The following is a 12,186-nucleotide window of genomic DNA, read 5'->3' on the forward strand; positions in this document are numbered from 1 at the left end:
AAAGTCTGATGTGAAATTTTAACACAAATAGGACTTTTCCAAAGGACCAAAAAAAAAAAAACAAAAACAACAGAATGGCAATGACATGGTGCATGGGAAGTGTCGTCAGTGATCAAGGCACGAATGATCGTTTCATCTGGATGTTGGAGAATGTAACATAAACATAACACCAACTACTAAATCAAAAGTCACCCAAGACAACATCCACTCCCAATGTTGCTAATTTTTCAGTAAGCTTTTCTAAAACTATATATATCCAGACTTTGCTATCTATTTTATTTTCTATTCTGTCTGTTTCTATTTTGGTGATATTACTTGTTAGTAAATACCACTTTGCTTTAACATTTTCTATACTTTGGTTTTTTATCTAAAGTGACTGAAATAATATCGTATATCAGGGGTCGGCAACCTACTGCACGTGTGCCAAGTGTGGCATGCAGAACAATTTTCAATGGCACTCTGATTGAAATAAAATATAGTAAAAAATTATATTTTAATTACAACTCATGCGTTCGTGCCGTCACCTATGTTTTGCAAGTGTGACTCACATATAAATGGAAAGCATGCGTTCAGTGCAGGCTGTGGTACATTAAAACAAGCCTCGTTATTTTATGTTAATTACAGTGCATGCGTTCGCGCTCCGCCTCCCCATCTATGTTTTTCGCATGCAATTCAAATGTAAAGGGAAACCATGTGTTCAGTGCAGGCTGTGGTATGTTAAAACAAACCTTGTGTTATTATTTAGTAATTTACTGCCCTAAAATAAAAAGACAAAAACTTGATGTTCGCTCTTTTCAAGACTCTTGGATCAATGAATATGGATTTGTACAACAAAAGCATCGTGCTATGTGTGCGTTACGCTGTAAAAGTGTTGTGTGTCGTACGTCAAGTGTACAAAGATGTCATCAGACTAAACATCAGTCCACATTTAAAAACTCTGATGAGAAAAGTAAAGCCATGAAAAGGTCTGTTTCTGGCTTTAAGAAACAAACTACTTATTTTAGTCAAGTAATTGGAACCAAAAATAAAGCCACTGAATGTAGTTATACAATTGCTTCGCATTAATCAATTAACAGCTCTGATTAATAATAAAGAATGATTAATCATATTAGAATTCTTGATCATTTTTTCTTATTCAAACTATGTATTTTGTATTGAAAAAACTTGTAATGTAATATTTGTGTTTTGTCTTGGTAGAGCAATATTTTACTCTCCTTTCCCCTATTGTATTATTAATATGTAGCCTTTGTCAAAATGCCTCAAATCTCCCAGACTTACCACTGTTTCTAAGGTATTATAGTATATAACTTCTCTCCACCTTCCCTTCTACATCTATAACCTCAGGCAATTAGGTGTAGTAAAAGACAAGCATGAGTTAAGTTACAATTTAAACAATGTATTATTGGTACTATTCATAAATAATAACAATATGCAAAGTACATTTGAATATTGGCAACCATACAACCTGAAAAATGCTGATGTCTAGTTTCAGGCGGCACACAGACTTGTTAGTTACTTAAAATGTCTCTAGTTAAGGCATCATTTGTGGTCAGCTTTCTTCAGAACAGGCCGCATGCCTGTCTAAATGTGGCTGCCGAGCTGTGCTCTTCATTGTGTTGTCCTTTTCAGTTCAAGGTGTGAGATGGTCATTCAGCAGTTTGATAAGAGAGAGTGAGGGAGTGAGCAAATTTATAGATTCTCTGTCCAACCCCTAGAGCCAATAGGGCGTCATAGTAATTAAAGGCTTCTGATACAAGACAGTTCCAAACAGCCATACTTCAGACCAATGGGGAAATAGAACATCTTCACACCTGCCCCCAAAACCATATGTTAAGGTAAAGTTTGGCAGTTAGGCAGCCTGGCTTTCCTATGGGGTTTGAGAGACTTTAGCAGGGAAACACTTGCTAAACTGGTTTTGGGCACTTCCCCCCTCCCTAACCCTATCGTAAAATTCAAAGAGACCCATTCCTAAGGGGGGGGGGGGTTGTAAACATGAATGCTTCTCACTAATGTAACATTAATATTACATTGCTTTGCCTAAGTTACAAATAAAGACATACAAAATATTTATCAACTCATATGCAAAATTTCACATCACAACAATTTGTAATACAATTTTTAGTAAATGTGTTGAAAATTAAAATTTGACCCAAATATTTTTTTCACATATGATCCTATGTATTTTAAAATATTGAATGACCAATAATATAATATAATAATTGTTTTGTCAATATTACATTGAATTTTGATTCTGTGTTTGGACTTTCATCATAACAATGCAACGTATAACTGCCTGTGATTGAATTTCCTTTCTTTCTCTCTATTAATAAAATGACTTTTTCAAATGTTTGGCTCTGAGATTTGTTAATTGTCTTTGCAAAAGCTTTTCTAACGGGAAACTGTTAACGTTTTAATACGAATGGCATATCAAGATCTCCTTTGTTGTCTAATGTTATCTGCGGAAGATTTACTACATCACCTTTCTTGGCTACATCCTTCTTTCAACAGTAATTCGTGCGGTGGAAGACCAGACGGTGTTAACGGTTGTAGATATTCTTCAGGATGTTGTAAGTTGATGTTTTCATGTTCCACACGATCACCACTAACTGTTTCAGCATAGTCTATTGATATGCATTTAACCAATTTGCTGTGTAACCAATCGACATTTTTCACGTTAATTCGTTTGACTTCATCATTTCTCGGTGCTAGGATTGCCCGTGTACTCATTTTTTCAGCTGATAACCCTTCATGATGAAATTGTTCAATAATATTTGGACATAATAAGTCTTCTTTAATTGGGAACTTAAAGTGAGGAAAACGTTAACATTTATAAGAGCTGAGAGAGCAGGAACTGTGTCTGTCAATAGCATTCACACGAATGAGAGGTGAGAGTACCGTGTGTATGGTTGAATATGGTTGAGAGGAGGGCGTGACTTGAAAAAAATCTCATGGCCAAAGTCTCAACTCGCGGGACTTGAAAAAAGTCTTGTCTCATCCCAGAATTTTTTTTATATAATAGAGAGACAAAAAAATTCCACTTTTTTAACTGCAGAATCAACAAGCCATTTCTCTTAATAAACAGAAAGGTGCCAGTACATTTATTTAAGTGCAGTGTCGCCAGGTCAGTTTTGGCCTTAGTACCTGCCACAGCTTCCCCCTCTCAATCACGATCAAATTCCGGCCCTTGGACTTTCAACTCTGCATTGGAATTAACTGCTTCAGCTAAACAGAAGTGACTTTCTGTATCTCAGCCAGTTAGAGTAGCTGTTATCTATGGGTCAAAGCCTCACATGTCAAACACCACTCATAATAATAAGCCTTTTAACAGTCATAATGTACACTCACTGAGCAAATTCTTAGAACCACTATACTAACACTAGGCATGGCCTCCTTTTACTCTCAAAACAGCCTCCATACTTCATGGAATGAATTCCACAAGATGCTAGAAACATTTTTTGAGATTCTGGTGCATCCTGATATGAAGGCATCATACACTTTGTCAGTTGCACATTCATGTTGTGACTCTCCCATTGTACCACATCCCAAAGATGTCCGGTTGGATTCAGATGTGGAGACTGGGAAGGCCACTGAAGGACAATGAGGTCATTGCCATGTTCATGAAACCAGTTTGCTTTGTGACATGCATTGGCAGAGTTTGGGGGGGGGGGGGGGGGTCTGGGGATCCTTAATTGAAGCACAGTCTACTAAAATAAATCTCACATAAAAGGAAATGATTTTTTTGCCTTTCAAGACCACAGCTAATGTAGACATGCTAATAATCTAAGAATACAGAAATTTAATTTATCCTACCTAAGCAACTCATCATTGCACATCACCTTCCCTTAAAACAGAGAAATATTCTGTACTGCATAAATGACAGATTTGTTTACTGTTTCAGATTTAACTTGAAGTAGGTCACTTCAGCTTGTATGTTTTAAATGCAGTATTTTCCTTCTTTACATGTCAGATATCCTCTCCAGATCATCAAGCTGCTTTTTAAAGGACTGCAAAGTCGCGAGCACGTCTTAAAATGTGCCGCCTGTCTAAACAGTGGTGCAGCAGTCTGAGCAAACCTCAAATCACAAGTCACTCACACTTTGTGACAAAATACAGTATCTAATAAACAAAAATGTCCATTTGATGAAGTAAATAAAAATGTAACAGTGCTATAATCTCCCATCAAGCCATCGGTTTTTAAAATCCACTTATTCAAAGCAGGGATACAGGGTAACTGGAGTCTGAACCAGCAAGCATCAGGCGTACAATGCAAACAATTTCTGGACAGGACGCCAGTCCATCGTAAGGTGAACACAAACACAGACACACACATCACGGCCAATTTTTAGCATCACCAGTCCACCCACCCTACGTGTCTTTCAACAGCTTAAACTATCTTAGAACACCTGAATGGTACGCCTTCCATACAAAAAAATATGTAAATAAATAAGAAAGTGTATATTTTGTCACAAGTACAATAAGAAAGCAAAAAAAAGTTTTCTGTCATTTCAATATCATTAGTAGAACTTGTGCTCGTTTTCATAATTTCAAAGCTTTAAATGTGTTGATGCAAGTGATATTTTGTTATTTTATATTATGATTTATGATATGTGACTTGTGCTGTCATGTGCAAAAAAGGTGCTATATTGTGCCTGACCCAACACAGATTGACACGGAGGCACATGTAAAACAAATAAACTATTTATTGTTCTTCAGCTGGCGGGCACGTCTTCCCCGTAATCCCTCCAGCCACAACACAGTCCCAAGCACAGTACACTAAGAAATCACCAAAAAACACTCTCTTCTTCTTCCACCACCACTCCTCCGCAAGCTTTGTCCTCCTCCTCCTCCCAACTCTGGCCGCTGAGTGGTGGTCGCTGACTCCCTTTATTCATTTACCCGGAAGTGCTCCAGGTGCTTGATTGCCGACATCCGGCTACACTGTCAGGTGTGGCCAAACCAATGCCCAAAAGGGGCCAGCAGCTCCTGCTGCAGCACCCCCTGGCAGCACCTGCGGAACCCCACAAGGCTGCACAGAACTCCATCCCCCATGAAGCCCTGGGGGAGTCCGAGGCATCGCTGCAACCCAAGGGAGGCTGCTATCTAGCATCTAGGGGAGATACTGGGTTTCCCACCCTTGCCCCCCTAGTACATATGGTGCAGGGGCATCCCAGCCAGGCATGGGCCCCGGCCATCCATTACACATGTCAATATGGAGAAGTATGGATTTGACTCCGCCTCTGTCTCAGATTAGCACGAATATATCACTCCTACAAGCGAACTATAATTCTTAACAGGATGAGAGAAGTCACAAAATCAACTGGAGTGTTCAAGCAAATTATTGAAAAAAATCCAATCTAAATCTGTTAAGTAGTTCTCACGTGAAAAGCGGACAGACATACAGACAGACAGAGAGACATTGGATTTTAATATAGAGAGATATAAAATCACCCTAACCCCAAGCCTAAATGCCAAACTCTACCCATGGTGACGTGGTGCATTGTAATGTTGGAGATAGCCATTAGAAGATGGATAAATTGCGACCAGGCCATGAAGCGATGCGCATGGTCAGCAACAATACTCAGGCAGGCTGTGGCATTCAAGTGATTATTGATTGGTAGTAAAATACAATACAATACAATTTATTTTTGTATAGCCCAAAATCACACATGGAGTGCCGCAATGGCCTTTAACAGGCCCTACTTTTGACAGCCCCCCTCCCTCAGCCTTGACTCTCTAATGGAAAAAAATGGAAGAAACCTTGGGAAAGGCAGTTCAAAGAGAGACCCCTTTCCAGGCAGGTTGGGCGTGCAGTGGGTGTCTAAAAAAATGGGGTAAATACAATACACCTAACAGAACACAAGTAATCCATCCATCCATCAACCCGCTGAATCTGAACACAGGGTCACTGGGGTCTGCTGGAGCCAATCCCAGCCAACACAGGGCACAAGGCAGGAACCAATCCCGGGCAGGGCGCCAACCCACCACAAGACACACACACACCAAGCACACTAGGGCCAATTTAGAATCGCCAATCCACCTAACTTGCATGTCTTTGGACTGTGGGAGGAAACCGGAGCACCCAGAGGAAACCCACGCAGACACAGGGAGAACATGCAAACTCCACGCAGGGAGGACCCGGGAATCGAACCCGGGTCTCCTTACTGCCAGGCAGCAGCACTACCACTGCGCCACCGTGCCGCCCACAAGTAATCCTCAATACAATATAATAGTGCAATAGAAATATTACAAGAACAGAGCAGAATTCAACAGGAGATGATATCCCATAATATGAGAATTCAACAGGAGATGATATCCCATAATATGATTTCAATTTATTCAGAGTCCTGGAGACCTCTGCCATCAAGCTGCCTACCCCTATTGGCCATTCCACAGTTGAGTCAGCACTGGGCTAGCCAATCCGACAACAGCACCCCTCTACCCAACGATCCCAGCGATCCTCCATCAGAGATGACTTTACCTTAGGTAGGCAGAACAATTTGGCAGGTGGGCAGTGGCACCAAGTGCCACATTTGAGTACCAAGATGAGAAACAGAATATGTGAGGGTTAGTAACAAATTGTAACTATCATATTACTTGTGTTTTAGTGCTAATGACTAACAACAGAGAAGCAGTATGCACAGTTAATCAGCAGCTCTAGTCAGGGTGTGCTAAACTGAAGTAGTGAGGCTTCAGCCTGGATATGAAAGCTGAGACTGAAGGGGCATCTCTTATAATAGCAGGCAGACCACTCCACAGGTTAGGGGCCCTTTAACTAAAAGCATGACCTCCCACTGTTATTTTATGAATCCTTGGAATCATAAGCAGACCTAATGTATATCAAGAAAACATTCCCCACACCAGTACACCACCAGCCTGGGACTGTTTAAACAAGGTAGGCAGGGTGTATGGATTCATGCTGTTGGCACCAAGTTTTGACCCTACCATTAGTGTGCCTCAGTAGAAACTGAAATTTGTCAGACCAGCCTATGTTTTTTTCCAGTCTTCAACTGTCCAGTTTTGGTGATCCTGTGTGTACTGCAACCTCAGCTTTCTGCTCTTGGCTGACAGGAATGGAACCCGATGTGGTCTTATGATGTTGTTGTGGAAGAAAAATGAGATTTAGGGGTAATATAGTTATGGTGCATAACGTGTTTTGGTATGCTTTCCACATTAAAATATGGCATCTATCTTAGAAGTAGTATAAAAGGTTTCATAAATGTCAAACGTGTTTAAGAATATCAGGAAACCAGATAAAGGTCCAGTAAACAACAGAGGACAAGAAGGTTCTGAGTGATGGTTCAACGAGTTGGATGACCTTCATGTACCCGGTAAGACTTGACAGGTGTCAAGCACACCGAAACTCAGGAAATATTGGAAAGTATTGTAAGGATCAAGAATGATGTGACTTTTATTTTGGGGTATGCAATCTGGTTAATTCTCTCTGCTAATACACCTCATGTCTTTTAACCAATCGGAGTAAACACTCAGATGGTACAAGCCAATTAACCAATTGGAGTAAATGCCAGGATTAATTCCACATGGTTTTATAAATTCAGTTCTCTATAAATATAAGCCTAGAACTTTGCTTATTGACCATTCCAGCATAGGCTGCTGTGATGGAGTGTATCCCTCTTCATGATGAGAAATAAAAGACGAAAATGACAAGCTCGCTCCTGCTGGTTCTTTGGGTTGATTATTGATACAGTATATATATTTAAGGTAACGGTTTCTACCACAGTTTAGCCCATCTACCTCAAAGTTCCATGTGTTGTACATTCTGAGATGCTTTTCTGCTCACCACAGTTGTACCAAGTGGTTATCACAGCGCCCTTAGCTTTTGTGTCAGCTCAAACCAGTTTGGCCATGCTCCTTTAACTCTTACATCAACAAGACATTTCCATCCACCAAACTGCTGCTCACTGGATGCTTTTTGTTTTTCGCACCCTTCTGAGTAAACTCTGCAGACTATTGTGTGAAAATCCCAGGAGATCAGCAATTACAGAAATACTAAAACCAACCCATCCTGGCACCAATAATCATGGCAAGGGCCAAATCACTGAGATCACTTTTTTTTCCATTGTGGTGTTAGATGTGTACATGAACTGAAGCTCCTGATCTGCATCTACAGGATTTTATGCACTGTGCTGCTGCCACATGATGGGCTGATTTGATAATGGAATAGATGAGAAGTTGTTCCTAATAATAGTGATTATACCTTGCGCTTCATTAGTACTGACATAATAAAGTCAAAATTTTATTTTTCTGCACACCCAAACAATATGAGTTCAAGATGAAAGGTTAAATATGAAGCTAAAATACAGAATATTCCCTTTTATCGCGTGCATTTTATCTTTTAAAGTACTCTGAACAGTTTTTTAGGGTGTACGGCAAACGTAACCACTCAATTTGGTAAAACAGTGAATGACAATTTTTTTTAATTTGTACTGTCCATGGTTGAATCACTGAATAAGAACAACCACCTACTCGTTTTTCCCTGACGCTTGAGATCGCCTACAACAAAAAGGCCTTGTCCATAAAGGTCATATAATCCGGAGCGCTGCCGCAGGCGTTGGTCGTGACAGTTTTAATGCATTTGCTTTCACCAATGAGCTCTTATCTCCATGACCGCCGCAGAGACTGCGCCTACGTCTTCTGTTGAAGGGCCGGAATCGCAGTAAAAGTGCCTCTAGTTGTAAATCGGAAGACTTAGTGCAACCCCACTTCCGGTTTCCTTCGCGGCGCCCCCTCCCCCGTTGTTTTTTTTTTTTTTTTTTTTTTTTTTTGGCTTCCGGAAGTCGGCGAGAAGCGATAAGGTAACGCCAGAGCGCTTCGCGCGGTGTTTTCTTCTTGTTTTGATGGCGCCGGCGGTGGTAGCGGCGGAGGCCCCGGTACTACGGTGCTCGGCGTACTGTAATTACAGGCGGCGCGATGGAGGAAAGCGAGCGGCTAGCGTTTGGGGGCCGATAGAGAACGCGAAAGTGAGCGGCGGGTCGGTGGAGAGCTCGCCAGTGCAGCGCCCAGTCCTCGTATTGATTCAGCTCGGGTCCGACTCCGCTCTATTGTTGCGCGTCCTTGGCTGGGAGGGGCACATTTTTCCTTCTCTGAAACCGAACACAAATCCTGGCAGTTCGCTCGTGGCTTGTTAAGACCGAATGAACTCAGTAGGGTCGTAGAGTGGGGTGGGAAGGGTATAATGCCAGCAGGAGACCGTCCGAGTTACTGGGGACGTTCATTCATAAATGTTGACAGTTCGCCCTGTTGGAAAAGGCGTCCGGTTGGAGGCCATAAGGTTGCAGATTCATTCTGTTGCGGAATCACTCTGACCAAGTAAATCATGTAATCCTCACGTGCATTTACTAAAAAAAATGTGCAAGTAAACAGTCGTATAACATTTATCGACCAGTTAACCCCTTCGTAGCCCAGAGGCGCTATATGAATTTTGTGTGACGTCCGCCGCAACTCGAGCGTTTCAAGTACATCTTCGCCGAAGGAGTCGATCTTTAATATAGCGCCACGCGTAATCGGTCGAAGAATATAATTAGTGGTGTTCGTTTGGCGGACAGTTTTTACAACGAAGATTTAAAGGCAGACATGTGTTGTGTTATAAAAAAAAATCTTTATTTATTTTTTTTTAAATTTTTCTAGCAACGTCGGTCCTAGAGGGCCGCAGTCGCTGTAGGTTTTTGTTCCAACCCAGTTTCTTAATGAGAAGTCAAAGTGCTTAATTGAAGTTGCCTCACTTGTTAAGGTTTCCCTCCGCCAATTGCTTACGTCTTAAACAACTGCATCTACAGTTTTTAATTAGACTTTATTAGTAATAAGATGCAAATGACAAATGAACCTGCAGTTCTCCCACTAAGTCAGGGGTGTTCCAACTCAAATCCTGGAGGGCCACAGCGGCTGCTGGTTTTCCTTTCTTCCACTTTCTTCACCGGTGACCCATTTCTGCTGTTAATTGACGTCTATTCCCTTTGTTTTAATTGCCAGATTTTTAAAGACTCGGATTCAATCATCACTCTGAAAAACAAGTCTTTTTAATTCTGGTGTTCAATGGCATGTTGAATTTGTCGGGTATTAGTTACATTACACTGGCTGAAATAAAAGGCTGTACAGTATCTACTGGAGCTCCTTAGGATCAGATGGGTCCTCCCTGTACTAGAAGGAGTTGTGAAAAACCTGGCATCAGGAATAGAGAATGTACCATGAATATCAAGTAAAACTTGATAAAGCCCAGTAGAATTTATTTTAGAGAATTAATGTGGGAAGAATATTTAGGAAGAAAAAGGTTGTGCATCAGTCTACATTCAGTAGTACAGTGACATTCTTAATTGCTTGTTACCTACAGAATAGTGACAGTAGTACAGTGCCAGCTACAGGAAAAGAAGAATACAATATATATACGTTATAGATGAAAAAATCGTACAGTTGTCAATATAAACGGCTTTTGAGTAACCCTATGATTTGTGAGCAAAAACTGAATCTGGTGGTGCAGTTGCCAATGGCCCTTTACTTTTTGGCAGATGAAAGACAGGAGAAATTTGACTACATAGGGTAGATAGCTGAAGCCTTTAATACTCCTTGTCTTTCTGAGGTAGCATGTATTGTATGTGTCATGTCAGAAGAGAATTGTGTGTCGGTATTATTATGCACTCACTTTTACAGCCTGGTGAGCTTTCTTGATGATATGTTGTGCCCACCTCAGGTCATTTGTCATAATGCCTTTCTCCACAGCATCACCCCAATGCAAGTGGGAGTGTTGTTTGCTTTCTGTGTCCCGAGGTTTGTGTCCAGCTTCCTGGTGTTGGCAGTGTTAATGGAGACTTTTTTTGTAATAATAATAATAATTCATTTTGTGTCCTGTCACCACTTTGTTAGAAGGTATACTGCGCCTTTCTGTCTTAGCTGCCTTAATAATTGTTGCAGGGCAGGCCTATGATGGTGTTGAAGCTGTGGTGAAAACACAGTTGCAGGTGAACAAGGAGTACAACAAGATACTCTGCACACTGCCCTGTAAATAAATGGGGCTGCCAATTAGGAAGTGTAAAATCCACTTGCAGAAAATAGAACTAAGTCCTGCAGCTTGGTGATCTTCTTCGAATGTGTAATGGTTTTAAATGTTGAGCTGTTGTCAATATGCAGTAGCCTGACACTTCAGTTTTTTCATCCAGGTGTGCAAACTGGAGGTGGTCCAAACTCTCTAGAATTTTATTTTTAATATGTCACACTTGCACTCTTTGAAATCAGTTTCTTGCAATAGGAGTGAGGCTAGTTGTCTGTAATCTTTATGACAATTCACTTATTTCTTTTAAGTAAATAAAGGACTGTTACAAATGGACGTACGGAGTGCGTTGCAGGGATTTTCTGAAGCTTAATGAACCATTGCCAAGAGTTGTTTTAAACATCAAGAAGACTGTCATGCCGCTAGATTGGAGAATTTTAAAACCTTTTAGAAGTCTGTTAAAAATACACATTTTCCATTGTTTTTACTACTTTAGTAAAGATTATATTTTACATGGATAGTTATTTATTTTTTTAAGTTCTTTGTAATGCCTTTATTTGGGAATGTTAGATCCATTCCTTATGTTGCCCTGGAAGCCATTTTTGAAGAGATAAACGAGGAATGAGATCCATTAAGATACATAATCAAAAATAGTAGAAGTTACAAAACATTTGTTAAATTCTTAAATCTTAAAACTCAAATGAAAAATAATCTAGTGAGAAGAAAACTCTGATCTGGCAACACTGAACTGTTTCCAGGCAATCATATAGAATTACATTGTTGACCTGTTGTGTTTATGCTCAGAGCAGAAATTTACAAATAATTATCTAAACCAAAGTATGATGTAGGTACTGCATCAAGAACAGTAATGTCAAGTTGTGTACATTGTGCACATGTTCTAGAATAATGACATTTCGTTGTTTTCAGTACTTTGTGTTAGTGGGGTGAGGTGTTTATGTCTACACTCACTGAGCATATCCTCAGGACCTCTATACTAATACTGGATTGGGTCTCCATTTGTTCCCAAAAGAGTCTCACTTCTTTGTTGCATGGATTCCACAAGATGTTGGAAACATTCTTTTGTGATTCTGGTCCATGTTGACATGATGGCATCCCACAGTTTCTTCAGATTTGTCAGCCGCACATTCATGCTGCAAATCTGTGGTTCTAGCACATCCCGATGGTGT

At 40.5% G+C, this 12,186-nt stretch overlaps 2 protein-coding genes across 2 annotated transcripts in view; both read left to right on the forward strand.

The window, feature by feature from the left end:
- The window catches only part of si:dkeyp-69b9.6 (uncharacterized), a 752,000-nt gene that overhangs the window by 212,349 nt on the left and 527,465 nt on the right, over nt 1-12,186 (forward strand). The gene's annotated exons all lie outside the window — the stretch shown is intronic.
- LOC114666437 (zinc finger and BTB domain-containing protein 18) overlaps nt 8,787-12,186 on the forward strand; it is a 32,943-nt gene continuing 29,543 nt past the window's right edge. The window contains exon 1 of the mRNA XM_028821297.2: nt 8,787-8,813. The gene's annotated coding sequence lies outside the window, so the exon portion shown is untranslated. The remainder of the gene's footprint in view (nt 8,814-12,186) is intronic.

Source organism: Erpetoichthys calabaricus, chromosome 16, assembly GCF_900747795.2.
Source record: "Erpetoichthys calabaricus chromosome 16, fErpCal1.3, whole genome shotgun sequence".
NCBI lineage: Eukaryota > Metazoa > Chordata > Cladistia > Polypteriformes > Polypteridae > Erpetoichthys > Erpetoichthys calabaricus.